The sequence below is a fragment of the Ovis canadensis genome, chromosome 3, assembly GCF_042477335.2.
Source record: "Ovis canadensis isolate MfBH-ARS-UI-01 breed Bighorn chromosome 3, ARS-UI_OviCan_v2, whole genome shotgun sequence".
Lineage (NCBI taxonomy): Eukaryota > Metazoa > Chordata > Mammalia > Artiodactyla > Bovidae > Ovis > Ovis canadensis.
Window position 1 is genome coordinate 9,202,053 of NC_091247.1, and position 26,614 is coordinate 9,228,666.

The 26,614-nt window shown below is 50.1% G+C and overlaps 1 protein-coding gene across 21 annotated transcripts in view; it reads right to left on the reverse strand.

The window, feature by feature from the left end:
* Positions 1-26,223, reverse strand: part of RALGPS1 (Ral GEF with PH domain and SH3 binding motif 1) — a 302,499-nt gene extending 276,276 nt beyond the window's left edge. For 15 of the 21 annotated variants that reach the window (XR_011255489.1, XM_069582375.1, XM_069582374.1 and 12 more), the window contains exons 1-2: positions 25,908-26,223; positions 11,950-12,028 (exon numbers count right to left, since the gene is read on the reverse strand). The gene's annotated coding sequence lies outside the window, so the exon portion shown is untranslated. Of the gene's footprint in view, positions 1-11,949; positions 12,029-19,549; positions 19,669-25,422; positions 25,482-25,907 lie in introns of those variants that run through there. The other 6 variants (XM_069582366.1, XM_069582369.1, XM_069582358.1 and 3 more) reach the window with 3 other exon arrangements.
* Positions 26,224-26,614: the final 391 nt, after the last annotated feature.

A 26,614-nucleotide genomic window follows, 5' to 3' on the forward strand; every position in this document is an offset into this window, starting at 1 on the left:
TGGGGCAGCACATGTGTACACAGCCACACATGGATAGACACGTGTGTGTGTGTGTGTGTGTGTACACAGCCTGAGGTTCAACAGCCCCACCTCCAAGAGGCTGACAAGCTACAGCCGAAGCAGGACTGGCAGGAGCTAAGAACAAGATAGCTACAGAGCAAGCTCTCAGGCAGGAGAAGGAGCAGGTCACCTCTGTGGCTTAGAGAACAGATAAACCAGGATTTCCGTTCTCATCCATCACTGACCTTATGCCCTGGACAAGCTGCTTGCCCTGGACAAGCTGCTTGACCTGGCCAAGCCTCACTTTCCTCATCTGCGAAATAGGGACAGCTGGGGTGCCGACGGAACAGACGGTTGAGGGGATGCACAGAATGGGGCACGTGAGAAGCGGCCGTGGCACTGTACCTTTAACGACAACTATTACTGGCGTCAACAGTCCTCAACGGCCACTGTCATTCTCCTGGGGGCAGGGTTGGGCGAGGGCAATAATGCTCTTAGTATGAGACAGGAGAAACCACCCCGAGGGCAAGGCAGCGAGAGGAGTGCGAATGAAAAGTATGCAGTGGGGGCGAATGCGGAAACCTGGAAAAGGCCGCCAGTCTGGTTCATAGTGTGGCACCTAAACTAGTTCACCAGGCTAACCTGATCACTGTACCGTGGTTACGTGAGTTAACAGGGAAGTCGGGTGAAGGGCATGTGTAAGTGCTCTGCCCAGTTCTGCAAATTCCTGTGTAGAAAATTACTTCAAAATAAAAAGGTAAATTTAAAAAGGGATCCTACACCCTCACCTCCCACCCCATAGGCCACCCCCCAACGCACACACATAAGCTACACCACCAGGCCTGATGCCAGGGACTCACCATTGCCCACACAAACCAGGATTTGACGGTCACGCTCTGGGGCATGGAGGTTTGGGTATTTTATGCCTGTTATGTGTGGGCGGTTGACGGAGGATGGGATGGAGGGCAGTTTCCTGTAAGGAGCAGCGGAACCCTACCTTCCTCCTAGTCCCTGCCAAGGGCAGAGGAAGCGCTGGTGTGGCTGGGGACTGTCCAGGTCACTGACTGGACCCCGTCTGTCAGGAGCATCGCCAGGTGCCACAGGTGGCACGCCTCTTCAGGCCCCCTCCTCTCACTCCTGCTCTGGGATCCACGGGGGGACAGGGCCCCTACTTGGGCTCAGCTGGCTCTGACTCCCACCTGCAAGGCCCTGAGCACTGCAGCGCCAGAGGAAGGCGAGAATCCACGACATGGAGCGAGCGCAGGGCGGGTGGGACCTCGAGCAAGTGGGAGCCCATCGCTTGCTTCAGCCAGCATTGAGCAGAGAGCCCTGGAGTGGGCACCAGGCGCAGGTGGGCTCACAGAGAGGACCTTTTGTCCTCTGCTGCTGCTCCCCCTCTGACCAGGTGCCTCAGAAGCTCAAGGTGAGGAGGAGGTTGGCGGGACAGGACACTCACCCCCTTGGTGCTTCCTGACAAGTACCACTGAGTCCTGACCCTCATGGACAGCCTGGCGCTTCCCACCAGATTAGGAAGGACACTGTCTCCGGAGAGTAAGCCAGGGTGGGCAAGACCGGGCTGGAGAAGAGGGCCGGGCGTAGCAGCAGTGGTGGGACGAAGCCTACAAGGAACAGAGGGCTCATCCCTCCACGCGACGTGAACTAGGGCTTCAGGGAAACACCCCCTGAGTTTTAAGTCATCTTCCAGGGCCTTCCACATTCCGTGGAGAACACTGAAGGGCAAAGGCAGGTGGGAGGGCAAGTGCTAAAGGGCATGGAGAAAATGACACCTTCCCATCAAACTATATGGGTTCAAGACAATGAGCCAGGCCCACACACTGGTGGACTTTCCTTCTCCTAATCTTGCCAAAACGAGAAAACAAGAAAGAATGTGAACTCTGTCGTATTAATAATATTGAAATACAGGGAACGATGACAACGGCAAACCAGAAATTAAAAGTGCCTAGAAAGTTTGAAGCAAATGGAATCAGATCAAAGAGAAAACTACGAGCATTAGACACATGGCCGCAAAGCCAACCGTCTCCTCTATCCAAACAACAACTGGCTAGAAAATGTAATGGTATAAGGATCTACTAAGAAAGAAAATACATAGAAATAAACTGTAAAAGGAAGCTACAAAAAGCATTTGAAGCAAATTATGAAACTTTACTATTAAACAAAAAAAGAAAAGACTTAAAGGAGAGACATTTCACTCCTTCCGAATAAGGAGAAGATATTGTAAAGACATCAATTCTCCCCAGTTGACCTATAAAGAAAATCCAAATTCATTCTAAATCCTAAGGGGATTCATTCTGGAATTCAACAAGTTGATTTAAAACTTCATCTGGAGAATAATTAAAAGCAGCCAAGAAGTTTTCAAGAAAAGTAAAAAGTATAATGAAAAGGGACCTGTCCTTCCAGGAAGCCCCGTTGATGATAAATGGTCAGAGGACAGAACTTAGTCTGGAAAATAGGATCAATTATACATGAGAATTAGTATCTGGTCAAGATGGCATTTCAAACAGTGGGAAGAATGGATTATTCAATAAATGTTGATGAGACAATTTGCTATTCACTTGAGAGGGAATTTGCTTAACATTTGACCTATGCCACTTATAAGAACGTGTGTGTGCGTGCTCAGCCATTTCTGACTCTTTGTCACCCCAAGGACTGTAGCCCACCTCTGTCCGTGGAATTTTTCAGGCAAGAATACTGGAGGGGGTTGCCATTTCCTCCTCCAGGGGATCTTCCTGGTCCAGGGATTGAACCCACGTCTCCTGCGTTGCCGGCAGGATTCTTTACCACTGAGCCACCTGCTGTTGCTGTTGTTGTGTCACGCACTCTGTGTGACCCTAGGGACTGCAGTGCACCAGGCTTCCCTGAGAAGCCCATATAGTTTTGATAAAGATTAATTGCCATAAAAATACCAAAGGAAACACAAATCATTATGCTTATTATTATTATTATCCTGGGGTGAAGAAGTCCTCTCTAGGGTGAGAAAAAGTTAGAAAATAAAGGAATTTATTGGCAGATTTAACTATGTTTAAAATTAAAACACTTGTATAGGAAAAGACATGAAGAAAGGGATGAAAGTCAGTCAGTAAATAGGATACAGTTCTGAAATGCTGCATGAAATGATGAAGTCCTGTTAATACAGAAAGAAGCCACACATGGGATTTCCCTGGAGGTCCAGTGGTTAAGACTTTGCCTTCCAAAGCAAAGACTTTGCCCCCAACTCTTTGCCTTCCAACGTTAAGACTTTGCCCCCAACTCTTCCTGGTTGGGGAGTTAAGATCCCACGTGATTCTCAGTCAAAAAACTAAAACAAAAAATGGAAGCAATAACTGTGACAAATTCAGTAAAAACCTTTAAATATGTGCCACATTAAAAAAAAGAATCTTTAAAAAAGAAAGAAGCCCCGCAGGAGCTCTGGCTCATGCTCTGCAGAGCGGCCTTGGGCAAGCAGAGCAGTATTTATAGACACAGAAAGATGCCCGCAGATACAGGACACATTCACTCTTATTCATTTGTTCTTTCAGCAAGTATTTGGTAGACAGTCTACACTGTGTCAGGTACTATTCTAGGTATCGAGCATAAAGCAATAAAAAACAGACAGAAATCCCCTGGTCCAGTCTAGTGGGGGGGACTGACAATAAAAGCATTCGGTAAAATTTATGGCACATGAGCTAGTGATAAAGAAGTATAGCAAGGAGAGGGTACAGACAGAGTGGGGAAGGGGTGGGTTTACAATTTTAAATGGGGGCAGTGGTCTAAGAAGTGATTACTGAGAAAATGACATCTGGACATGTTTTGAAATACTTATGTCTACATCGGAACACTCATACGAAAGTACAGAAGGTTACGTACTCAAGTCGTTGGCGTCCCCGGTGGCTCAGTGGTAAAGAATCTGCCTGCATTGCAGGAGACGCAGGTTCGATCCCTGGGTCAGGAAGATCCCTTGGAGAAGGAATGGCAACCCACTCCAGTATTCTTGCCTGGGAAATCCCAGGGACAGAGGAGCCTGGCGGGCTGCAGTCCGTGGGGTCCCAGAGTCGGACACGGCTACGCACGGAACGACAAAGCACACACTCGTGCACTCGAGTCTCAGTGCCAACGCTCGCAGGCGTCACTGTATGCCGTTGCTACTTTCTGCTTTCTGTACACGCCAGTACCTTCCAACTTCTTCTAAAGTAAGTAGGCAGAGCATTTGTGAGTAACACAGCATCTGGAGGGAAAACTGAAAGTGAACCTCCACAGACAAGCACTTCAGGAATGCTCCACTGACACGGATCAGACATGGGAGATTGGAGTCGAATGTCTGGTGCTCTGGTGCCACCTGGTGGTCATCTCTCTAACTGATCGATCTCATTTCCAACCTAAAATCCTCTGGTAATATTAATCCTAATTAACTGATCATTTAAAGCTTCATCCACTTTAACAAGAGCCGACTCTGCCTCACTAGTCAACTTTCTCTTAGAACTGGGATTAGGATCGCTTTTTAAGCAATCAAACAAAGGCTTTAAATCTGCAGTAGTCAGTTTTAAATGTGGGCGTATCCAATTAATATCCCCTAATAATTTCTGGAAATCATTCAAAGTTAGCAAACGATCTCTCTGCAGCTTCAAAGGGGCATAACTCACGGTATGGGTATTTAATACCCTCCCTAAATAAGAAAAAGGAGGATTTATTTGTATCTTATCTGGAGCTATCTTTAAACCCCAGCTTTCCAAGGCCTCAATCAATTCAGATAAAATTTGTTGTAACAAGGCTCTGTCCTTATGAGCTGCCAAAATACCATCCATATAATGTATCAAATATAGATCTTTATACTTTCCTCTAACATTTTGCACAGCTTGGTATACAAATTTCTGACACAAGGTGGGGCTATTTTTCATTCCCTGAGCCCTCTGGTGGCTCAGAGGGTAAAGCGTCTGCCTGCAATGTGGGAGAGACCCGGGTTCGACCCCTGGGTTGGGAAGATCCTCTGGAAAAGGAAATGGCAACCCACTCCAGTACTCTTGCCTGGAAAATTCCATGGACTGAGGAGCCTGGGGGGCTACAGTCCACGGGGTCGCAAAGAGTCGGACACGACTGGGCGACTTCACTTTCACTTCTGAGGTAAAAAAGAGACAAGATGCATAATTGTGTAAAAGCCCACCTGCCCTGTGGACAGGACTGGAAAGGAAATGGGCAACAGAAGGAGCTTTGTGGGGGGGTGTCAGGGTCATGCTGGGATTTACTTAGCTTGGGATTTTCAATGGTGGGATTTGCAATCACAGTTCTATGATGGTGTTTCATTCCTTTGTGTTGACTGCAATGGAGCCTTTCTACGGGGCGGCAGAATGTACTCACTCGAGGGACAGAAATGGAGTGAGAGGTGAGGTAAGCAACACAGAGCTATAACCCAGGCCATCTGCACATATGGAACCCCAAGAAGGCTGGGGGTTCATAGAGGGACAGCGCCTCAGGTCACACTGAGCTTGGAGGCAGAGGGGTCTTCCCCAAGGGGACCACCTTGGGGACAAGGTCCCAGGAGTCTGGCTGGGAGGGGAAGCCACACCCGGGCCCTCAGATGATTAACCACTAACTGAGCACGTGCACAGACCAAACCAGTGCCTCCTCACCGAAGCCCCGGGGAAACTAAGGTGCATCCCACGGGTGGGAGGAAGTGACGATCTCCCCATCTCGACAAGGGTGCTGCCTGGAGTGGGTTTCCTGGGCTTCTCCCCACCCCACCCCCAGGCCCTCCCACAGGCCCCTTCCCCAGGCCCCTCCGTGAGCCCTCTGCTCAGCCGGCTGTGGCGCCTGTCACTCTGGCAAGGACGTCTTCTCTCCAGGTTACCTCCCTGCTTGACCACGAGCCCTGGAAGGTGAGAGTCACACCCACTCATTCACCCTCAGAGAGTCCTGGGTTCGAATCCTACGTGATGGCAAGCAAGCGCCCCTCTAAGCCTCAGTTTCTGCCTCTGTAAAGTGGGGATACAGGACTGTCCTCCCCCCGTGTGGCTATGATGAGGAGGGCGAACAGCACCAGCTGGCACTCGGGAGCAGCAGTGGGTACCAGGCGGCAGTCTAAGCATTTTATACATTTTAAGTTCCTGAACCCAGGCCCTCTCTGTGGAGGGCTGATCACAGCGCCTAGCGGGGGGTAAGAGCTTAACCACTGTTACTTCATTCCCAGTCCCCAGAACAGTACCCAGCAGTCTGCCTTGTTCTCAGTGGAAATGAAGAAACAACTCTCCCACCCTAGCCTACTTCAGGAAGGTGCAAGGTCCGAGCAAGACTACAATGCTTAGGCCGCCCAGACAGACACTTGGACTTCACAAGTGGACTTCAAAGAGAGATTCCTGCTAGCCTGAAAAGGGTGGGAGACTCAGGGAGAAGGGATGCCAACTCCTGGGGCGGGGGCAGGGGAAGCAGCATCACTCTGGGCTTGGGTTTGGCTTACAGAGGACTCAGGTAGAAGCTACCACCCAGAGGGGTGTCAAGTTAAAAGTGGCTGAGACCTGCCTTCACCATCCCTCCAGCCCTGATCTCAGGTGGTCAGGGCTGTGGTCCTGGGAGGAGTGGGTCAGCAGGCAAGGTCGCTGAGGAAAGCTGGTATGAGGGAAGGAGGGGGGCCGACAGGTGCCCAACCTACTGAGAGTCACAGGCTCTACCTGGGATGGGGAGGACATGTTCGGTGCTGGAAGTCTGCAGGCCCTCTGCCACCCCTCCCCAACCTGGCCTCTTGGAAGTGGCTTCCAGCCAAGGATGTGCAGGCTAGAACACGTGCCAAAGGGTGCTGGAGGAGACCGGTGGCCACACTCCACACACCCCGCCCCACCCCATCCCCCACCGCCAGGTGTGCTCAGGGGCTGGTTCTCTCCCTGGACCTTCCTCGTCCCTCCTTCTCCCTCTTCTCTTTTCCAGTCTCATTTTCAATGTCACTTCCTCTGGGACCCGTGCTGGGACCCCAATGCTGCGTCCTCCTCTTACAGGGTTTTAGAGCACCCAGGCCTCTTAGCACTCATCCCATTTGTCTTGAATTACGTTCGTCCTTCCTGATGCATCACAGCTGCGGCCGTGCTCAGCTGCCTCCCCAAGATGTCCAGCAAGAGGGTCACGCCAGCAGCATTAGGAGCGACCCACGGCTTCTGGGGCTCACAAGTCCTTTCCTGAGCACCCTCCCTCCACAGGCTTCCCATATCTGACTCTGAGGTTACAACAGGGCAGAGCCGTCCTCCTGCTCAGGGAGGACAACTGCTGCTCCTGTTATAATGCTTTGGTTCAAGAATGAGATGTTCAAACACAGAAGGTGTTAGAAGCAAACACAACGGATGACCTGAACCTTCATCTTATAAAAAAGAAAAACTCCACAGTCTCCTTGCTTTCAGACGTTTATAAAGACAACCTCCAAAGAAACAAACAACAAAAAGCAAAGTGTAGTAATTTATCTGGGTTGTTTCTTGATATTTCATCATTTTAAATTATACTTTATTGTACTTTTGTTTAAACTACAAAAATAATGTATCTTTGTTGCCATAAGCCAAACCCAACAGGGGTATACAAATAAAAAACCACGAAATCACCCTCCCCCAGAGCCGAGCCCCTTCCGCACACTAAGGTAATCCCATCGGGCAGACAGGAGTGTATTCCTCCAAGTTTTTGTGCCAAGCAACATAAATACATGTAATTAAGTGGGACTCAGACCAGAAGCCCAGGTCAAACCACAAAGGCCTGCGGGGCCCAGCAGATCGTATCACTGGCAAAGCTGCAGGTGTATTGGAATGAGGACAGATGGGTCCAGTGGCTAACTGAGCCACTTAAAGCTCTCCATTTTGAACATTTGGAAAACACTAAGTTGGCCATAAAAATATCGGAGAAGGAGACTAGACAATGCTCCTGGGCAGGGTAGCAGAGTTGGAAGGAGCTCAGACTCTGGAGCCCTGGTCACTTCCTGAGCCCTGTATCTATTGGCTAGGCGACTGCAAGACAGTCACTTAGTCTCTGTGCTTCTCATTCCTCTGAAAAGAGGCGATCCAACAGTCCCTTCCTTGTCAGTTCACTGTGAGAAGAAAATTATGTAAAAAGCACTTTGCACTGGCCTGGGACACACTACTACTGGTCACCAGTTTGCAACCACTGCTGGAGACAAATTATTCTGCAATTTGTTTTTTAAAACCTGATGATGTATCACGGGCTTCCCTCACGTCAACAAGGGGAGAGAGATCTGGTTGCTTTTTGATAAATGCCTAATATGTGGCTGATGGGGTTTCCATCCCTTCCACTTTTTGCCACTACAAACAGTGGTGCAGAGAGCAGCTTTGTACTGCCTTTTGCATTGGGGCTTCTGCAGGACTTGCTGCTCGGCTTACAGATATGGATATTTGATACTCATTCAATATTTTCAGATTATATTCCCCAAAAGTTAGAACAATTCATACTCCCGACAGCAGTGTAAGGGAGCACTCATTTCCCTCAGTCACTTGCTAACATTGGTTTTATCAATTTTTGTGAACATTTTGCCACTTAAAAAGGTACAACAGAAAACTTTTTATTTGCATTCTGGTAGTGATGATCTTTTGAGGCAGAGACTCCCAACTTCTTTCTTTCTCCTTTACTTCTCCAGCAAGAAAACTCCTATTAGCTAAGCACACCCCATGGTCCCTTGTAGCTCGGTGTGGCTAAGCTCTACTCAGTGAGATGTAAATGTTAGTGCTGGGTGAGACTTCTGAGAAGTATGTGAAAGGGAAAGGGCATGCCTCTTCTCCTCTTTCTCCTTCTGGCTTCTAGAGTGCAGATGTGATGACTGGAGCTCAAGCAGCCATTTTGAGTCAGGAGGCAATCTGCTATGGCTGCAAGAGCAGCGAGACATTAAAGGAACCTGTCTCTGTGGTGACTTTGATTCCATCACTCCAACCTCTTTACTCTTTCATGAAATAGTATAAACTCCTACATGTTTCAGTCGTTGTTATGCCAGGGTTATCTATCACATGTGACAAAATCTAGTCCTGATACACCTTCTGATCCCAAAGTCAAAACTGAGCCTTTATTTCTCTTTCTGTAGCACACACAACTAACAGTGCCTTGCTTTTTATCTTCCCTATGGTTAACTTAAGTCTCTGAAAAGTGGAACACTCATTTCCCAACTCTCCTATCCATTCTCCCAAAGGCTTGGGTTTTACAGAGATGGTTTAGAATTTTCAACCTATTATGTTTTCTCATACAGTTCTCCTCTATTTTAAAAGTTATTAATAACACAAAATAAAAATTCCATGTCACAGTAGCAATATCCCATGAGATTAGTCTCTATGAGCTAAGGGGTGCACACCACTCACTGCCCCATCACTCTCCACATCCCCCACCCCAGGAACGCTGCTCTAGTTGTCCTTCGGCTAGAGAACGTCGTCGGACGCTTCCTCGGGCACACTTACCAGATGACATGTTTTATGTCCTCACACGTGTGAAATGCCTTTCTCAGTGACCAGGAGTGTCATCTCAATGGGCACAGCAAGGGCTGCAGCCCTCTCCCTCGAACAGTCTGGGGACCCCGGGCCACTGTCTTCCAGCCTCCAGGGCTGCATATAGGAGGCCCAATGTCAGCCTAATTCTCTCTACTTTGACAACAATCTGTTCTTTCTTCCTACAAAAATTTAAGGTTTTTCTCTTTCTTCTCGGAGTTTAGGACTTTTACTAGAAAGTAGGTCTGAGTGTTGGTTTTTGTGTGGGATGAAAGGATCCGTTTAATCTGAAGAATCAAATCTTTCTTCAATTCAATGACATTTTCTTCTATTGTCTTCCTATTACTCCTCCATCTACTCCTTTTTCTCCTTCTGGAACTCCCAAGACTCCATGCCAGGTCCCGCGGATAAGCTCTCCAAGGCCTTTCCCTGCGGACAGCATCTCACATTTTAGTTCATTATTTCCATTTCTTTTTATTATTTTTCTGGGTTTTGAGGCGTTTCTTCTACTGGACCTTCCAAACCACCAATTAAAGCCATGTTTTTTAGTTCCAGCAAGCCTCTGGTACACTTTAATTGCATCCTCATAATTCTCTGCTTATAAAGGTCTTAAACATCTTCTCCTTCTATCCTGCCTCAAAGGACCCACTGCTCCCAGTGTGAAGCTTGGCTTCCCTCTGTCACTGGCCAGGTCCCCACAAAGCTGTCATGTGTCTCTGCCTGCTGGAGGGTGCAGGTTCACGCAGCCCGTGTTCACGGCAGATTGCTCGAGCTACGGCAGCACTGGCGAGCCTGGACAACTTCTAGCCTCTGTTCAAGGGCACCCTCGTGAGCACACTGTGGTTTTCCTGCTGAGACGTGGGGAGAGGACCCCCTGCCCTGTGGTCCCCTAGTGATGACAGGGGCTAGGAGCATTTCTGCCAGACCCCCTAGGATCCGAGATTGAGCAGTCCCTCTGAGGGCATAGGCAGCAAGTAGGTAGCTGCAGCCCTGCCCATGGAATCCATTTCTCATCAGACTCAAAAGCACAGAGGAGAGGAACCCCACTTCTAGAACTAGACTAACCTAGAGTCAAAACTCAACTCTGCCACTTACTTGCTGTGTGATCTCGGAAAAATGAGTTATCACCCAGTCTCAGCTTTCTCACGTGCTCTTACCTTTAAACCAAGTTATTTCCAACAACCTCCTTAAAGGAACCAATCCCTCTGATATGTAAGTTTCAGGGAACTTGCTTCTTCAAAGCACCGTATGAATTACTTGTACTGTAATCAGGGAAGCCTGGGGCCCTGGCAGGAAAGCATCAGAAATTTTACCTTCTACCACTTTGTGAGAGTAGCTTGACAGAAGGGTAAGGTACTAGGAAGAATCTGAAAAATATTGTAATATTTCAGCTTTTAACACTTTTGTGACTACTCCAACCTGAATAAGATCTCCTAGGATTCTTCTAGGCAGATACTCCCCTGTGGTCATATGTTGTCTCAAGACCTGAGGACCATGGCTACAGAGGGGATGGGTGTTGAGAACCATAAGCAAGTCCATGTTGGTTCCCATCTGGTGACACTTATTGAGCACCTACTGTGTGTAAGGCATGGAGCAAGGCACTGCATGGAATACAATAATGAGCAACACACAGCCCCTGCCTTAAAAGCGCTTGACGTCTAGTCAGGGAGATAAGGGGGAGGTCAAAAAAAAAGCAGACTGCAATGCAGACTGTGGCCAAGGCCACGAGAGGGGGCTGAAACAAGTGTCATACAGTTTAAAAGGAGAACTTAAGTGAGTCAGGAGTGCAAAAAAGCATTTTTAGAAGAGGTGTTGGGTAGGCTGGACAGAACCTCAGGGAGCGAGGAGGGCGGGAGGAAGTAGGCAGGAAGACAGGGGTTGACGAGTAGATCAGAGTCTCTGGAAGACCACGAGCATGTCTTACTCACCTTTGTATTCCTTCCCCCATCCTCCCAGGGCCAAGCGTGACTCCCACCACAGGCTGGCCCTTTCTGACGAAGGGTCTGTAGCAAGGACAGCCCAAAGTGAGGAGGGAAGCTGAATGGAGCGGGGGTGGGCAGAGGTTTGTGGGGTGAGACAAAGACTTGACTGAGGTTGGGAGAAAGGAGATCACCCAAGTCACCCCAACTGTAGGGAGGGTGACACAGAACGTTCGTCTTCTGACCAACAGGAGCAAAAGGATGACGCTGAAACAGTGTGGCAACAAGAGGTTTTGCACGAGGAGAAGAGAGAGAAAGGAAAAAACCCTTATCCAAGAATCAGGAGTGAAAACCCCAGAGCCCAAGTCATCCCAAGAGAAAGCCCCTGAAACACCCTCTGGGTGTGGCTCACTGAGGACACCTGAGTCCCAAAAGCCCCTGTGCTCTCCACAGCCCCACAGGCTCGCCGGCAGGAGGTTCCTCTGACCTCAAAGGCACCCGCTCACCCGTACCAGCCGCACCTCTGGATGCCACACCCTGGCCCTCTGCTCAAGAGGGCACAGGGCACCAGGGTCAGTGAACCCACTTACCAGGAACACGTGTTGGGCTTCATAATCCCAGGCCAACAGGATAAACAGTCCCAGCAGGTCTCTTTCCAAACAGGAGCCTCTGAAAGAGTAGGGGGTAATTCGATTTACACGATGTTCCAGATGGTGAGATTTGTTTCTTGACGCTCAGCAAGGTCAGACCAAATATAGTAAAACAAGATCAGATTCTGAGCCTGTTCTGTGAAATGTCACAAGCCTTCCCCATAGATCAATATGCGACACCATTTAGCCAATCGGGTAGCAAAGCCTGCCCTAAAATCACCAAAGTTAACTTAAATCTCTGTGGTCACTATTCTCCTTTCCCGTCATGCTTTGGATACATGCTGGTGGAAGCACGGGAGGGTCTGCCATGGGACTCCACAGGAAGATGCATTCTAGCAACTGCAAAGCCCGGCCAAGACCTCAGGAAGGGCCCTGCGGGAAAAACTCAGGAGTACCCGGCACAAACACCCCTGCCCTCAGAGCAAGTGGCCAGGGAGGCAGCCCACGTGGCACAGGGCCACGGACAGGCATCCCGCACAGCCGCTGCAGAGGGCCCTGGGGCCGGTCTGCCTTCCCTCCTCCAGACCACCCCCTCTCCACACCCCCCACCATCCCCAGGAGGGCAGCCTCATGACCTCCTCCACTGAGGAAAGCTGACTTCACCTCCCTTGGGTACCTCCTTTAACCTGAAGTTCCGCATCGTCTCCTGGCACCTGACTCTCAACTCTGAGGAAGAGGTGTCCGCCTGAGACCCAAGGCCACCCAGGGCACCACCACCTCCCCACCGGCACCCCACTTTGCACCCTCAGCCTCCTCCACTCTCTTGATTCTTCCCTCTGCCTGAGAGCACCCGAAGTTCTCCCCAGTCTTCCAAACAGCTTCGGCCCTTGAGCTCCAGGCTGCATCCACCCCCACACCACACCACCTTCCCACCACCCATTAGGTCAGCAGGCCCTAACGGCTGAGCTTTGAACATGGTTCACCAGCCCCTCATCTCTCAGCCTCAATAACATCCTCATTCTCCTTCTCCTCCCTCCTGTCTCCTCTGCTTGCCCCCTTCCCTTAGTCCTCCCACTTCCAGAGCTTCCTTGCAGCCCTTCCCCTGGGGTCCCTGGGGCCCAAGGCGCTCAAAAGGCCAGGCTCTGCTTCCCTCTCTGGCTTCAGGCCACCCCCACCCCAGCCCACACTTTGTGTTCCAGAAGCAAGAAAACAACCCAAACACAGGCTGCTGACCCAAACCGACTGAGGCTTCCTCCTTACCCACCTGCTTCTCACAGCCAGGCCCCTGCTTGGGCTGCCCCTTCTGTTATGACCTTGAGCCACAGCTCATCAAACTCTCCAGTCCTTCACTACTAACAGCTGAACATGCATTGAGCAAGTACCTCTTACATACATAAGCTTATTTGTAAATTAAATATACGTTCTAAGGTACTGATATGTTCGTTACTTTACAAAACAAATGCAAAGATCAAAGGAAGAGATAAAGATGAAATATGTTAAAATGATTATTCATCAATACAAAAAAAACTTCCATTCTCACCATTAATAATAATTTGAGTGGAACATGACTGATAAGCTTCCTTCCGTCAGCGTTTTAAATAAACTTCCCATGGAAATGCAACATGCGTGCAGAAGAATGCATACAGGAACACCATGCAAGCACACAGGTCAGAGGAGCCTCACAAAGTGAACACACCCAGGTCACAGGACCCGGATGGGGCGAACACACCACGATCCCCTCCAAAGACCCACCACACCTCCTTCCATCTCTACCAGCCTCCCACGGGTGGCCACCACTCTGGTTTTCAACAGCAGAGGTTACGTCTGTCTATTTACACTTTCTATGAATGGAGCCATACAGGACATGATCTTTTGTGCCTGAATGAACATTATGTTTGTGAAATTCATCCTGATTTTTCATGGCTGTTCACTTACTGTTTTCCCTCTGTGAGAGTTTACCGTTCCTGTCCCCTCTGTACCGACAGACACTGGGACTGTTTCCAGCCTAGGCCGTCACAGGAGGTGCTGCTGTAACCCTTTTGAGTGGCGCCATGTGGTCCATTCGTATGCCTTCATGCTGGGTGGATACCCAAAAGTGGAACTACCGGGTCATAGCTGACTAAATGTTCAGCTTTGTTAGATGATGGCAAGCAGGTCTCCAAACTGGCTAAACCGATCTACGCACCCAGCAGCAGGCTGTGAGCATCCTGGCTGCTCCACATCTTTGCTAGCACTTGAAGTGCTGGCATGCTCAGTTGCACGCCAATCAACTGATTCTTTGCGACCCCACGGGCTGTAGTCCAGCAGGACCCTCTGTCCATGGAATTTTCCAGGCAAAAACACTGGAATGAGGGACTTCCCTGCCGGTCCAGTGGTTAAGACTTTGCCTTGCAATGCAGGGGGTGCAGGTTTGATCCCTGCTTGGGAAGGTAAGATCCACATGCTTCGCGGCCAAAAAAGTGAAAGTGAAAGTGAAGTCGCTCAGTCATGTCCAACTCTTTGCCACCCCATGGACAGTAGCCCACCAGGCTCCTCTGTCATGGGATTCTCCAGGCAAGAATACTGGAGTGGGTTGCCATTCCCTTCTCCAGGGGATCTTCCCGACCCAGGGATCGCGACCGAAAAAGCAAAACATAAAACAGAAACACTGGACTGAGCTGCCACTTCCTTCTCTGGGGATCTTCCCGACCCAGGGATCAAACCCACATCTTTTGCATTTCCTCCATTGGCAGGTGGATTTTTTACCACTGTGCCACCTGGGAAACCCAGCACTTGAAATAGTCTTATTTATTATTATTATTTTAGTGGTCCTGATCAGTAAGATATCACAAAGTCAGTATTATGACCACCTTAAAAGAAGACAAATTAAGAGCCTCTCTCGTGGCTCACAAAACTAAGTGACTCAGAGCAGGAACCCAGGTTTTCTGACTCAAACAGTGTACTGTTTCCACCTGCAGCCACCTCTTCTCCTGGCTAACCCCAACTCCTCTTTCCTCTGGGAAGCTCTCTCTGATCACCCAGCCAGGTAAAACCATCTGGCTTATGGCCTCTGGGCACCTTGTACTCTTCTTTTGTAGCCACTGTCAGCGCTCTAATTAACCTTTCCTACACTTATTTGCTATTATTTTGGACTGATTTTTCCACTTATATACCTCTGCTGCTGCTGCTAAGTCGCTTCAGTCGTGTCCGACTCTGTGCGACCCCATAGACGGCAGCCCACCAGGCTCCCCCGTCCCTGGGATTCTCCAGGCAAGAACACTGGAGTGGGTTGCCACTTCCTTTTCCAATGTATGAAAGTGAAAAGTGAAAGTGAAGTTGTTCAGACGTGTCCAACTCTTAGCGACCCCATGGACTGCAGCCTAACAGGCTCCTCTGTCCATGGGATTTTCCAGGCAAGTGTACTAGAGTGGGGTGCCATTGCCTTCTCCAATTCAAATGCTGCTGCTGCTACTACTGCTGCTCAGTCGCTTCAGTCATGTCCGACTCTGCAACCCCATCGACGGCAGCCCACCAGGCTCACCCATCCCTGGGATTCTCCAGGTAAGAACAATGGAGTGGGTTGCCATTTCCTTTTCCAATGCATGAAAGTGATAAGTGAAAGGGAATTCACTCCATCGTGTCCGACTCTTTGCAACTCCATGGACTGCAGCCTACCTGGCTCCTCCGTCCATGGGATTTTCTAGGCAAGAGTACTGGAGTGGGGTGCCATTGCCTTCTCCGATTCAAATGCTAGTACTTCCCAATTTTATACGTTAAGTAGGCTTACCTGGTGGCTCAGAAAGCAAAGAACTCACCTGCAATACAGGAGACCTGGGTTTGACTCCTGGGTTGGGAAGATCCCCTGGAGAAGGGAATGGCAACACACTCCAGCCATGGACAGAGGAGCCTGGCAGGCTACAGTCCATGGGGTTGCAAAGAGTTGGACACAACTGAGTGACTAACGCACACACAAAGAAAATACTCTTTCCTGGTTGGGCAGTTGGCTCAGCCATCACGCCTCCACCACACAGAGCCTCACTGGAAACTGTCTTCTAATGGACGTGCTCTATGAGCAACACTACATGAAAGGCAGACCGCTGCTGAGAAACTGCAACACACAAATGGAAGTCCACAGGTTTTACAGGTGGAGAATCAGGACGCCTGAGTCTGAAAACCCTGGCAAAGTCCATCTTCCCTCATGTGGAAAGTGGAAAGAGCAGCCTTGATGACCTCTAACCTTCAGATCTGACTGACACTGTATCTGATAAGCACAAAGGCTGCAGCAGTGCTCACTGCAAAAGAGCCCATGGCAGGTACACCCAGAGATAAATTAGAGAAACAGGCTAACTGAAGCAATTAGCATCTTTTGAAAGCATCAAAATAATGCTACATATCAGGGCTTCCCAGGTGGCACTCACAGTAAAGAAACTGATTACCAGTGCAGGAGATTTAAGAGATGAGAGTTTGATTGCTGGGTCAGGAAGATCCCCTGGAGGCATGGCCATTCCAATATTCTTGCCTGCAGAATCCTGTGGATAAAGAAGCCTGGCAGGCTACAGTCCATAGGGTCATAAAAAGTCACAGAAAGCGAAGGGAAACTAAAGAGCCTCTTGATGATCACGAAAGAGCAGAGTGAAAAAGCTGGCTTAAAACTCAACATTCAAAAAACTAAGATCCTGGCTTCCAATCCCATCACTTTATGGCAAACAGAAGGTGCAAACAGTGACAGATTTTCTTTTCCTGGGCTCCAAAATCACTCGGATGGTGACTGCAGCCATGAAATTAAGACACTTGCTCCTTGCAAGGAAAGCTATGATAAACCTAGACAGTGTATCAAGAAGCAGAGCCATCACCTTGCCGACAAAGGTTCACATAGTCAAACCTGTGGTTTTTCCAGTAGTCATGTATGGATGTGAGAGTTGGGCCATGAAGAAGGCTGGGTGCTGAAGAATGGATGTTTTTGAATTGCGGTGCTGGAGAAGACTCTTGAGAGTCCCTTGGACTGCAAGGAAATCAAACCAGTCAATCCTAAAGGAAAACAGTCCTGAATATTCATTGGAAGGACTGAAGCTGAAGCTCCAATACTTTGGCCACCGGAGGCAAAGAGCCACCTCACTGGAAAAGACCCTGATGCTGGGAAAGATTGAGGGTAGGAGAAGGGGACAACAGAGGGTAGGATGGTTGGACGGCATCACTGATGTGATGGACATGAGTTTGAGTGGGCTCCGGGAGTTAGTAATAGACAGGGAAGCCTGGCATGCTGCAGTCCATAGGGTTGCAAAGAGTCGGATACGACTCAGTGACTAAACAATGACAATGCTACATATCAGCCAGCGAGTAACTTCTACTCTTATCAAAAAGTTTCCCCAAAAGAACAAATTCTTATCTTAGTCACCGACCAATCAGCACATACATCAATCCTATACCTTCGCTGTTTACAAGAAAGATCAGTGTTTCCTGATCTCAGACCTTAAACCCATAGTCCCAAATTGAACTCAACTTTTCAAATTATCAGGAAAAAACAACTAAAACCAAGAGAAACTGCTGCAATTACCTTTTCTCCATGAATCTATTTACCTATCTCACCTGTGGCTCTTCCAATGTGTGTCAGAAACCACACCTCAAGGCAGCACGGGCTGTGAGAAAAGACACTTGAGGAGCCCTCTGTGTCTCCCATAGCTCCATCTTGGGCAATTTGTTCACCCTCTCTGAGCTTCAATTTTCTCCTCCGAAGACCAAAGTTGACCCCCACCTACCCCGCCAGACTCAACATGAGGCTAAAAAACAAGGTGTCAGAGACTTTGTAAAGTGCTAAAATATTTTATGATGAAGGGACCTCAGATCCAACAGCTTTCTCGTTTTACAGGTTCAGATCAGTCACTGGGCCCTCACCCTTTATTCCATGTGTCCATGTAATAAATACTTGTAGACTACTTACTCCGTGCCAGAAGCTGCGCCAGGCACGGAAGACCGGATGGTGGGCAGAGAAGCCGTAGTCCGTGGTGTGACAGGATGCATACCCAGTACCGGGGCAGAGGAGACAGATGTGACTCACAGTTACACTGAAGTGCAAGCTGTTACACCTGTGGGCCATGTAAACCATTTGGCTTTTTTCTAAGAGAAACCAGAAGCTACTGCGGGGTTTTAAGCAGACGGAATACCACACTCAGATTGTTCTGGCTGCCGGTTAGCCCTGGGCTAGGCCTTGAACGTGGTGGGGAGAAAAAATGCAGACTCTGACTCTGCAAAGTCTGGGAGCAGGGTGAGAGGAAGCTGACGCCGGTCACACAGTGTTACTACCCGCTACACCAGGGCGCTGTGGGAACCCAGTGGGAACAACCCTAGATACCAGTGGACTCAAAGTGCTAGAGATACGGTGCCTACAGAGGAAAACAAAACAAAACACAGCTCCAGAGAGGGCACAGAACAAGAAATATCAACATAGTGAAAGTCCCTAATTCCGCATAACAGACTTGACTGCCACAAAAAGAGACACACCAAGTTCTCCAGAATTCACTAACTTGTTTTCCATAAATATTTAGCAACTCAGAAATGTATCAAAAGCACAGATTTCCCCTGACCTACTTATCAAGCTCATACAAGAGTGGGTGAGAATTACTGTATCCAATAAATACGAACTTAATTATTCATCATTCTTTCTTTTGTCTCTAATAAGATGATTTTCATGGGAACTTTGTTTTTTCAAGGAAACTTTTGACAGTTGAAGCCAAATATTTACATTTTCTTCTGATTACTCAAGTAACTGTCTTGACCTTAAAATACAATCAGATAATAAAAACATTTAAATCCTAATGAGGGAAAAGTATAATGTTGCATGAGTTTATATTATATATGAGTTTATACTAAAGTCCCATTATTTACATGGAATCACAGAACAGTGGGACAGCAAGAACTTGGGAAACCAGCCTTCAGTTCCTGGACGGGTCTGAGACAGGGCCCACCCACGAGGTTGACTCCGTCCTCCCACTCACCAGCATCTTCTGATTTTGTGGGAGTCCAGCTTGGAGAAGGCAGTGGCACCCCACTCCAGTACTCTTGCCTGGAAAATCCCATGGACGGAGGAGCCTAGTAGGCTGCAGTCCATGGAGTCGCTAAGAGTCGGACACGACTGAGCGACTTCACTTTCATGCATCGGAGAAGGAAATGGCAACCCACTCCAGTGTTCTTGCCTGGAGAATCCCAGGGACGGGGGAGCCTGGTGGGCTGCCATCTCTGGGGTTGCACAGAGTCGGACACGACTGAAGCGACTTGGCAGCAGCAGCAGCAATCTTGTGTGCACAGTCCCAAGGCAGGCTGAGTACTGCCTGCTACCCTGGGTGCTCCCAGCAGCCTGCACCACCCTCTCCACACTTTCCATGTGCAATAACTCACATAACTCATAGGCAATAAGTGAGCATTCCCCCCAAAACGGGCATCCTGACAGCCATGGACGTCAACAGGTTAAGAGAACACTGTTCGAGCTCACCCCGACTGGATGCTCACGACGTGCGAGCACTATGCTAAGCCCTGTTCCTCTCATCTCCTTAAAGTCAGGTAAGACCAGGGGGAGGTAAGTATCATCGTGCTTCCCGTGTTGATTAGGAAACAGAGCAGCGGTTACCTGCCTGAAGCCACAGGGCTTGCAAGTAGGGTAGGGACACGAACCCACAGAGGCCTGACTTCAGGGTCTGCTGTAAGTGCTGCCCCGTCTGCTTCGCTGACACTGAGGTGGTAAGTCTCCTGTAAAGAACACAATGGACCTGAAAGCTCTGCAAAATAATGGTGGGCGGGGGGGCGATGTGCCTCCTCGGGTCTGCACAGTCTCTCTCTCCTCAGAAAGTGCAGGTGAGACAAGCCAGACTCATGCCTCCTGTGGGGAAAAGCCGTGGAACTGATCAGTGCAGGTGATCAAAGAGAAGGGGCTTGGGGTGGTGCTGGGCTGGAACCACCTGTGAGAAGGCCCCAAGCAGAAAAGGGAGAAGAATCACTTGTGGGCCCAAGAGGAAAGCCCCAAGGACTCCTCGAGCACTCTGTGACCTCAGAGCTGGTTTCTCAGACACCGTGGCCATCACCTTCACCACTGACTGGCATCATCACCGCTACACGGAACCCAGAGAAAACAGCCAGACAAGTGCTTCCTGGTGCTGCCCCAACACTAAGGATAATCAAGTACAATGAGCACTCTGTAAGCATCAGTCAGGCACTGCGCTGAGCAGCCCACAGCATTATTTCACTGAATCTTCAACAACAGCCCTCAGGCAGGTAACCCTGACATTCCCATTCTCTCATCACCTCACTGAGACTAACAATCGGGAAGACGCTTGCCCATGGTTACAGAGGTTGTGTGTGGATGAGTAAGAATTGGAACCCAGGTCTAGCCCGAGTTGGAATCTGCTTGGCCACATCACTTGGGGTCCTCTGCCATCACCAATCCCCTTCTGATCACATTCTGTTTGCGCCTGACTCCTCCACTAACTGTCAGCTCCCGGTAGGACACAACTCTTCCATCTCCATGTGGCCAGCACTCAGCAAACAGCTGGGCCCAAAGCAAGAGCACAGCAAGGCTGGTGGATGAATGCCCACAGGAAGGAAGTGGCCCCAGAAATGCCTCAGGATGCCCCTCGCAGAGGCCAACCCAACCACTGCTCCCCATCTCTCATCAGCAACTACGGCCCACCTACTCGGCTCCCTGCAGCCTGCTCCTCCACCAGCCAACCTCAAACGAAGGGTCAGCAGGCACACTTCTGAGGAAGGGGGAGGTGGGCTTCAGCAAGCGTGAGCAGTTCATTCTCGGACTTATCCTTCTTTCTGTTTGCCCGTCTTGTCCTGGACTATCTGGAGCAAATAATTCTTCCCTCTCCCAAGACTCGGTAGGACAAGTACCACCATTCAGACCCCAAACCTACAGCTGGCAGATGGCACACGTGTATCTCGGTCAGCACTCAAGTACCTGGGGAATGAAGCAACAGAGTCCAGAGTCTGGTTTCATCAGAGACCTGAAGACCTATCAAGAAGAGTGTGCCAGCATTTGGTAGCATGACTTGTCTGAGCAGAGGTCCATCACAAGGTCCACCAAGAGTCTACCCTGGAAACGCAGGAGCAAAGAAAGTAGGAAACTTTCCCTGTGCAGAGAGGAGACACGGGCATAAAACCACGCGTGTGATAGCGGGGTGCATGCTCCAATCCAGGCTACTCACACAAGAATACCAAGGGAGCGCAGACAGGAGTGGCCACTTGCAGAAGAACTGAGTGGGTTTCACAGAGGAGGTGGCGAGCCAGTCCCAAACCACAGAGGGAGAAGTCATTGTTTCCTGCCTCCATGGCCCCCACACTGCCCAACTCCGCACCCCCGGGCCCTGTTCCAGCTTCAGTGACCTGTGTGCCAGTCTCCCTGCAGAGCATGTGAGCACCTCATGAGGGCAAGGACTTTGGGCATCTCCTGTGGCTCACCCTCCACCGCCCAGTAAGCGTCTGCTAACAAAGATTATTAATAACCCAGCAGCTACCCTTTGTGGAGCATCTACCAAGACCTATTCCTGCAAGTACTTCCCACACATGATCTCGTTTCTTCTTCACAAAAAGCCCCAAAAGGCAGATCCTATTATCATCATCCATTTAACAGATAAGGAAACTGAAAGGAAGAAAGATTAGGTAAATTGCCCCAAGTCATACTGCCGGTAAGTGACAGCTGCTGGACTTTGAATCATGGGCTGAATGGAAAATCAGTTTTCAATTACTAGTGAACAAATCCCTTTTGCTTTCTCTTTCTGTGTCTGCCTTGCATCCAGATACATGGACTGCCCTTCAGTCTACTGTTCACTGGAACTGGAGCCTTTTCTTCCCTCGAGAAAAACAAGGACTGTCTCTTGTTAGTCTTCTAAACAATGACTGCTGACCATTACTGAGTAAACACCATGGAGGGTGGGGGAGAGTGGAGAGACAAAATTGTGCTCAAGGCATCGGTGAAAAAAAACATCTATTAAGAAGGAACTGTATGTACCAATTAGAACATTTTCCAATGCTGGGACGATTTCCAAAAGAAATCAAGTAAATAAATACAGGACCAAAAGTATGTATAGGATCCTATTCTTTGTGGAAGAGAAAGAATATATAACAAACAAGAAAATGATAATAGTGGTTACCACTAGAGAGAAGACTGGGAACTGGTAGCTTGAGACAAGAAAGACACTTACTTTATAATTTTTCCCCCTTGAAATACTTATCTTTTAGAAAAACAAAAAATCTATGTGTGATTTTCTTTTTAATTCTTAAAAAAAAAAAGATAAAAACATCACTTAAAGAAACTCCTTATTGCCAAGCCTTTTCCAAATGCTCCTTTACATAAGACTGCAACCATGAAAAAAAAATTCTATGTTTGTGAAAACAGGACTGAACTTAATTTGTAGTGAAAGAGGACTGTGAAATAACTTTCATCTTTCATGTTGAGCTTCACCAATTTCACGATAAAGCTGTTGCAACTTTTTTTTTTCTTCAATAAAATGCACTTTGAAGATACAGATATAACATCCATATAAGCAGCAGGGATAAGATGCCACACCTTCTTCTGAAAGTCCCTCATTCATCCCTTCAGCAAGTATTTAATAAGCACCTACTGTGTGCCAGGCAAAGCACTCAACAGGTATTTTTTGATAAACAGCTCGGGTGGTAAAGAATCTGCCTGCAATGCAGGAGATCCCAGTTTGATTCCTGGGTTGGGAAGATCCGCTGGAGAAGGGATGGGTTACCCACTCTAGTATTCTTGGGCTTCCCTTATGGCTCAGCTAGTAAAGAAACTGCCTGCAATGTGGGAGACCTGGGTTGGGAAGATCCCTGGAGAAGGGAAAGGCTACTCACTCCAGTATTCTGGCCTGGGGAATTCTATGGCCTGTATAGTCCATGGGGTCACAAAGAGTTGGACAACTGAGCAGCTTTCACTTTCACTATGTGCCAGGCAAAGCACTCAACAGGTATTTTTAAAAGAAGAACTAAATAACGGTCATCAGTGTCCTCCCTCCTGCCCTGCGGGAAAACATGATTATCAGAATGCCAGAGCTAGGATCACTCTTGACTGATGTTCACATATCCTCGCTCAGCTAAGAAAACTGAGGCCTGGACAGGGGAAGGCCTGATAGAGGTCACACGAGAAGCGAAGGCCTCACAATGACCAGTCCTGCTCTCCTTACATGGAACATCCTATTTTGTTGTGTTGAAAGATGGGAGGTCAGGGAGGGGCAGAAACAGACCCTAACAGCAAAGGCCTAAGACATCAGGTGTCTTCACGTATCTAGCCACGTTTACTCTTCACAGCAACCTCTCAAGGTGGGCATGATTATCCCTGTGTTATAAATAAGGAGACTAAAGCTCTGAGAAGTCAAGAAACTGGTGTGTGAGGCTTCAAAGGCAGCTCTGTCTGACTTCCAGCCAGAGCTCTTACCCTCCATGCTGAAAAGGAAAATCAAGTTTAAAAGGTAGACTGGAGCCATATCACAGAGAACCCTGGATGCGATATTTTCATTAATGAAGTTTCTCTCTCAACCTTGGATGTGGTCACTCAAACACTACCAACCAAAAAGCCAATCCTCTCATTACGCAACACATTTTCTAGCTCTCGTGGACCACCAAGTTTGGGCTTTCCTTTGAACCCACAGAGCACGATCATTACCCAGAGCACAGCACTCTCTGAGTCATTTACACAGTTTCTGCCAGGACAGTACGGGATGATTCATACATGCTGCCTTTAGAGCCTCTGGGTCCTGTCACACGAGCACAGACCCCCGTAAGGACCCACATCTGAGACAACATCCCCATGATGCCACTGGGTCACGCCACAGCAAATGGTAGTGAGAGAGGCCAGCACCATGGCAGTTGGTTCCCCAAAGTCCCACAGTGCCTGAAACAAGGAAAAGTGCGCGTTCATTCAGGAGAAGCCTCCTCCTGCTGCTCTTCTGTCCATGCAACACAGGTGGGAGGGACTGATCACACTGCTGGTGAGCAGAGGCAAGGAGAGGTCACACACTTGGCTATGGGATACTCTTCCAAATAGGAGGGAGTCCCATCATCTTGCTTTCCTCTCTCCATCACATGGAAACCTAACCAAGTTTTGGCATTCCCCTCTTTTGGGTGTCTTCCTTCTGGAATGTGATAAAAATCAGTGTTCATACTTGGATGGGGAAGGGAAATTCCATAAGGCTCAAGTCTGGGCTTCGTGTTCCAATTCAGAGTCCTCACTGGAGTTGGGGTCTAGAGGTCAGCAAACAATGAAATGTTCCGGTGCTTTCCATCTGCCACAGCTCCCTCACAGGCCTCACAGGAAGCAGGAGTCACCATCCCACCACAAACCTCATCCCCACTACCAACCTCAGCCCCACTTCGAACAAGAAGGCGGTCTACCGATTAGAAATCCCCTCCACAGGTTTCCCTGGTGGCTCAGTGGTAAAGAATCCGCCTGCCATTGCAGGAGTCACAAGTGCTATCCCTGATCTGGGAAGATGCTACATACCTCGGAGCAGCTAAGCACATGCAACCCAATGGCTGAGCCTGTACTCTAGAGCCCACAACTCTCTAGAGAGCCACGACTGCTGAAGCCCGCACGCCCTAGAGCCCGTGCTCTGCAACGACAGAAGCCTCAGCAATGAGAAGCCCTCAAACCACAACAAAGAGTAGCCCCCACTCGCTGCAACCGGAGAAAAACCTGCACAGCAACGAAGATCCAGCAAAGCCAAAACTAAATTGATTGATTAAAAAAAAAATCCCCTCTTTCAACCTCAGTTTCCAAACACAATCTGCCCACTAGCACAGAGGCAGCAGACTCATAGCTTTACACAAAGATGTGCTCAGTCTGTTCCACCCTCACAAGCCCCCTGAGGGGCACACAAGGCAGGTACCAGGATGCACACCGGGCATAGGAAGAAACAAAGCTCAGAGGTGAGAGACTCTCCCAGGCAACAAAGAGGAAAAAGCCTATGAACCCTCATTCCTGTTCTGCCCCCTCACCAGGCTGCCACTTTAGTCTTCTGGAGACGACCACTGTGAAGATTTGCAGCAGCCTCCAGATCCCAGGAGCCAGTCGGCCAAGAACCCTTCCACCCTTCCAGCTTCACACTAACTACTCTTCAAGCACACACATTTCTCAACAGCTGATAGAATGAAAGCCAACGGGCGGCCCCCACCCCGCCCCGCCCCAATCGAGGCATGCCCCCTGCAACAGCGACACGAAAAAGCCTCCCCGAGATTGAAAACCAGGGCGCCCCACTTCAGGCCACTGCGAGGCATAGGGGAAGCCGCCGGCCTAGTAACCAGGGCAGCTGAGACCCAAGTCCGACTCAGGAGGAGCACAGGCAAGGCCGAGCTGGCCCTTCCGGCCCAGCGGCGGCAACCCTCGAAGCCTCCAGAATCCTCAGAGAGCCCAAAGCTCCTGCTTCCCCTCAAAAAAAAAAAAAAAATCCCGGCAGGGGAGGAGGCAGCATTCCCTTCTCCCCGCGACCCCTCACTCACCCTCTGCCCGCTGCTCACCTAGGGCCCCCGCTTCCGGACCTGCAACCACTCGGGGCCCCGCCCCCCACCCCTGCAGGTCTCCCCTTGCCCCGCCCCCTTGCACCTGTGGTGTCCTCAAGGCCCGGCCGGTCCGGCCGCTTCGGCCTCACCTCGCAGACCCTCCCCCTGGCAAACCTGTGGTTCCCACCTGGCCCCGCCCCCCCGCACCTGCAGCCCCTCAGCCCTTCCTAACTGCCTCCTCCAGCCCCGCCCCCCGCACCTGCGGCCTTGCCCCACCTCCACACCCCTCACACACACACCTGCCGTCCCCCAGACCAAAATCCCCATCCCCATCATGCACCTAAAGTCCCCCGACCAGGCCCCGGTGCCCCCCAGACCTCCTGAAACAACCGCACCACCACCAGCCCCCAGCCCCGCCTCCCGCCCCGAGGCCCCACCCCGGCCCGGCGGCAGGCACCCCAGCCGCAGGGGCCCGCCCCTCGCACCTGCAGCTCTCTCCGGCCCGGCCCGCAGGGTCCCGCCCCGCCCCGCCGGCCGCTCCTCTCACCGCCCGCTCTCGCCGCCGCCGCCGCCGCCGCCGCAGTCCCGGCCGGTCACCTTGACGCGGGCCGCAGCGGCTGCCGCCGCCTCCTCATGGCCCTGGGAACGGCCCAGGCGGCAGCGGCGACTTCGCTGGGAGGCTGGAGCCGGGCCGAGCCGGGCCAGGGCCGGGCCGGGCCGTGCGCAGCTGGAGCGCGGGCCGACGCGGGAGGAGAGCCGGTGCCCAGCCGCAGTAAGAACCGTCCGCTCCTGAAGGGGGGAGTCTGAGCGGCGGGCCGCTCAGCTAATCGGCGCGCGGAATCGGACCTCTCTCCCCAATCAGCTCATCGCAGAGGCGGAGACACGCAAATCGGCCGGCTGGGCGCGCCAGTGCGCAGCCGCTGCAATCCAGGTCCTCCCTGGCCTCGGCCTCCGCTGGAAGCCTTCAGACGCGGTCTCTGCCTGCAAGGAGGCTCCGCTGCCCGCACACCCCCATCAGCGCCCCGCCACGCCCATCTTCTTCCTAGAAATAGCAGTGCGTCTTATTCCCCATACATCCTTCCAGGCCTCATACGGTTTCCCCTTGAAATCCCTACCTAAGATTCATTTGTTTTTCAACAACACAAAAAAATGGCTTTGTGAGAAACATCACCTGAATGCCCATTCTTTACGA